We start from the raw sequence: 5,258 nt of genomic DNA on the forward strand, positions 1-5,258 counted from the left end.
TTACTTATTCTTCGGGTGGGTACTGCGCATTCGATAAAATTAGCCACTGGTAAGTCCGCCTCGTGTATCGGGAGTGAGGCCTGCAAAATTCGTAGGCGTGACATGCGTTATAACAACACGTCTTCGTCGCACTGCGGAAACTTCTTGCTCCAGGACTGACACTCTAGTTTGTGTTTCCCTCGACCATTTACTTTCCTCATCCATGCGCGTTGAGATCTACATCTACATCTACATCCATACTCCGCAAGCCACCTGACGGTGTGTGGCGGAGGGTACCTTGAGTACCTCTATCGGTTCTCCCTTCTATTCCAGTCTCGTATTGTTCGTGGAAAGAAGGATTGTCGGTATGCCGCTGTGTGGGCTCTAATCTCTCTGATTTTATCCTCTTGGTCTCTTCGCGAGATATACGTAGGAGGGAGCAATATACTGCTTGACTCCTCGGTGAAGGTATGTTCTCGAAACTTCAACAAAAGCCCGTACCGAGCTACTGAGCGTCTCTCCTGCAGAGTCTTCCACTGGAGTTTATCTATCATCTCCGTAACGCTTTCGCGATTAGTAAATGATCCTGTAACGAAGCGCGCTGCTCTCCGTTGGATCTTCTCTATCTCTTCTATCAACCCTATATGGTACGGACCCCACACTGCTGAGCAGTATTCAAGCAGTGGGCGAACAAGCGTACTGTAACCTACTTCCTTTGTTTTCGGATTGCATTTCCTTAGGATTCTTCCAATGAATCTCAGTCTGGTATCTGCTTTCCCGACGATCAACTTTATATGATCATTCCATTTTAAATCACTCCTAATGCGTACTCCCAGATAATTTATGGAATTAACTGTTTCCAGTTGCTGACCTGCTATTTTGTAGCTAAATGATAAGCGATCTATCTTTCTATGTATTCGCAGCACATTACACTTGTCTACATTGAGATTCAATTGCCATTCCCTGCACCATGCGTCAGTTCGCTGCAAATCCTCCTGCATTTCAGTACAATTTTCCATTGTTACAACCTCTCGATATACCACAGGATCATCCGCAAAAAGCCTCAGTGAACTTCCGAGGTCATCCACAAGGTTATTTGTGTATATTGTGAATAGCAACGGTCCTACGACACTCCCCTGCGGCACACCTGAAACCACTCTTACTTCGGAAGACTTCTCTCCATTGAGAATGGCATGCTGCGTTCTGTTATCTAGGAATTCTTCAATCCAATCACACAATTGGTCTGATAGCCCATATGCTCTTACTTTGTTCATTAAACGACTGTGGGGAACTGTATCGAATGCCTTGCGGAAGCCAAGAAACACGGTATCTACCTGGGAACCCGTGTCTATGGCCCTCTGAGTCTCGTGGACGAATAGTGCTAGCTGGGTTTCACAAGATCGTCTTTTTCGAAACCCATGCTGATTCCTACAGAGTAGATTTCTAGTCTCCAGAAAAGTCATTATACTCGAACATAATACATGTTCCAAAATTCTACAACTGATCGACGTTAGAGATATAGGTCTATAGTTCTGCACATCTGTTCGACGTCCCTTCGTGAAAACGGGAATGACCTGTGCCCTTTTCCAATCCTTTGGAACGCTACGCTCTTCTAGAGACCTACGGTACACCGCTGCAAGAAGGGGGGCAAGTTCCTTCGCGTACTCTGTGTAAAATCGAATTGGTATCCCATCAGGTCCAGCGGCCTTTCCTCTTTTGAGCGATTTTAATAGTTTCTCTATCCCTCTGTCGCCTATTTCGATATCTACCATTTTATCATCTGTGCGACAGTCTAGAGAAGTAACTACAGTCAGTCTTCCTCTGTGAAACAGATTTGGAAAGAGACATTTAGTATTTCGGCCTTTAGTCTGTCATCCTCTGTGTCAGTACCATTTTGGTCACAGAGTGTCTGGAGATGTTAGTCATCTTCGCGTTTACCGTTGTTTCTAAGTTGTCAACCTTTGTTTCACACTCTTTTCTCATCTCGTCCAAGTTGTTGGTGACCTCCGTCCGTTCGGTTTCGGTCTCCAGTTCGTGCATAAGTTCATCACTCTGCCCTTCAAGCTTTTGATTACAAAGTTTTACTCCAGTTTCCCGTCTTTCAACTCATGGTTTGTTTATCTCCCTCATAAGTGTTAACTCCGATGTGCGGTTGTCTAATATCTCGAGACTTCGATACAGTCGACTCCGACTTTCCGTACGGCCCACAGACATGCCTCGTATTTCCTTCCTCACTCCCGAACTTTTCTCAGTAATCCTCTCGGTTTCTAGTGCACTCCGAATTTATGTACTCCCCACAGAAGTGCCTGTCGTTTCCTCAATCACATACAGGTACGAAATCCCCATTGTCTTGACCGCTTACATATTTATCACTCTCCCAGATCTCAGCTGCATGGAAAAAAGGAATCACAAACTAAAAGCATTCCACAAAACGAACAGAGAAAATGCAACGCTGATGGCAGCGTAGGTAGGAGCAAATAGAACACCGGAAACTTGGGACATAACACGTTCCATAACTACATCACTAAATATGGGGGTAGCTGTGAGAACAAAAGCTGAATACACTAGCTATCGCTATACCTACTTCATATACTCATTTGCGACAGACCCAGCACACAAAAACACACCATCCTTAAGCCTGACATCATACGCAAAGAGGTTAGCACATCCGAATAAGGGAACGGAATTGCTCCAGAGTCGTGACTGGAAATTTAGAAGTTGTCACGCTAGCGAAAACGTGAGACAAATCAAATCGAAGCCCCACGCTGGGCGCCAAAATGTGGTAAACTCGAGGAATTGTTTGTGACATCAGGTGACATAAGAATTATCAATGGCATCGCTCCATACTGGTGGCGACATCAATAATTAAATGAGAAACTTCCTGGCAGATTAAAACTGTGTGCCGGACCGAGACTGCCAGGAAGTTTCATATCAGCGCACACTCCGCTGCAGAGTGAAAATCTCATTCTGGAATAATTAAATCAAATGAAACATACAGGGTTATGAGATCAAGGAGTCGATATATGAATGGAACAGGTTGCTTACACGATTAAAACATGAAAAAAATAAGAATTTCAGTACTGTTTACACACACCAAACCAGAACTACAAATCTCAGGGCGGAACGAATCTTCTCACGACTATTCGTGATCAATCGTCGTGTAGTGCTGCGGCAGATGTTCTGCGTCGGAGCTCTGCGGTCCGTGTCTGCTGCTCTCCTCGGCACCCGCGGCTCTGCAGCGAGGCACAGGTACGCTCCCTGCGTTGCCCTCCCCTTGCAGGTCGTGTGGTCGAAGCTGTGGTGTCACGGTGTCGGAGGGCGATGCGCGGAGGCGCCCTACTGCCGCGCTGCCTTACCGACTCCCCTTAAACCCCGGTCCATCTCCCAGCTCAACGATTCCTCAGAATTGTCTCCTCTCGCGGCGTTATTGTGGTGTCACCGCCAGACACCACACTTGCTAGGTGGTAGCTTGAAATCGGCCGCGGTCCATTAGTACATGTCGGACCCGCGTGTCGCCACTGTCAGTGATCGCAGACCGAGCGCCACCACACGGCAGGTCTCGAGAGACGGACTAGCACTCGCCCCAGATGTACGGACGACTTAGCTAGCGATGCACACTGACGAAGCCTCGCTCATTTGCAGAGCAGATAGTTAGAATAGCCTTCAGCTAAGTCAATGGCTACGACCTAGCAAGGCGCCATAGCAATTGATAGTTATCGTATGAAGCATGTCTCATCAAGAACGATGCATACAAATGATGGATTAAAGTTAAGTATTCCAGCAGCTACGTACTTTCCTTTATAGCATTCATTACGTATCCTGTTTCAGACCTCACGCCAGCCTGCGTGAGTTTAACGCGTGCATTCGGCCTCCTCAACCAAGTAGTGCGCGTAGTGTTGGCTAACTGCTAACACTACAGTTATCATTGGTCGCCCAGTGAATGATCGCAATTTAACGACCATTCCTCTCAGTGCAGGGTGGAAATTTCCTATTGAGGCGTAGCGCTGTATAACGATCCTGCCTTGGTGGCGGTTAAGTGGGAGATGTGTCTCAGAGCTGGATAGTGACAGATGGTGACGCGAGACTGGACGCGCACATAGTTTCTGTATCAGTCGATAGAGGACAATATTGGATAGGGAACTGATTTACTTTCGATTGTGCCCACTAGAGTGCACTAAAATAATAGAATGTTTTTCATAAACTGTTCTAGTATTTTCATAAAGTGTTATTATTTCTTTTTGTGTATGTAAAATGTTATAAATGTGTTTTAGCAGTATGAATGATGCATGAGTGTGGTTTAAGGTTAATATGAAGATAATTATTTAACGAGTTATATAGTGGGATTTAGCATGGGAACATTTCGAAGAAGTATGGATGTGGACAAAGGGGATTTTTGTAGAATAGATTTGTAAAGTAAGTTTATGGTAAAGGGAAAGTTAATTCAGGTATAAATAACAATAGTAAATAACTTTATGCATAAACAAAACTTCAGCATATTAGATAATTACGTCGATAAAAAGTGCAGTCGTTAGGTTTACTATTTTGCGATTGGTTATTGATGAAGAGCGCGGACTGGCGCGGGAGAATGTGGTTTTGCTATTAGCTGTTGAGTAAACTGACCAATATTAAAGCAGTATTTTTCGCGCGCCTTTCTCTGCTGGTAGAGAAGAGTTAGAGTATTCTAAAGAAGAGTGGGAGCCTAGCCATGAAACAGTTCGGACGTGTGTAGTTGTAGTTCAGATGGAAATGATAAGTTGCCGGATCTAGCAGTCTCTCATACATGAAAAGTGTGGTAAAGTGACGGCATAATTACTCCGATGGGAGTGTAGAAATTTCGGAATTTTTAAGTGAATTTTGTGACGAGAAAAGACATATATTCCGCGTGGCGTATTGAGCAGGTCGGTGGCTAAAAACTGTGACTGCATTTGGTACCGACAGACTTAATATTTGGCGAGCATTATCAATCAAAAAGAATCTGTATTTTTGTAGCTATTACGTTTTCGGGAAATGCAACGCCATAAACTTGCTAACGTGAGTGAAAGGGATTCGTGACTGTGTTAAGACTAACACGGGCTTGGCAGTGATACTTGTTCACCTAAGTTTCAGATTATATTAATGGAGGACAAAATTTCCAAACTTTCATTTGTGTGAAAACTTTCTCCCGAAACGTAGATTAGTGACTTAAATTGCAGTCTGGTTCACGTCGAAGTACAGTAGGTTCAACTCGGCTTTCCTACTGATGATCTGCTGAGACAATGTTCACAGGTAGGTGCAGGTCC

This window comes from Schistocerca nitens, chromosome 4 (assembly GCF_023898315.1).
Source record: "Schistocerca nitens isolate TAMUIC-IGC-003100 chromosome 4, iqSchNite1.1, whole genome shotgun sequence".
In the NCBI taxonomy this organism is placed as follows: domain Eukaryota; kingdom Metazoa; phylum Arthropoda; class Insecta; order Orthoptera; family Acrididae; genus Schistocerca; species Schistocerca nitens.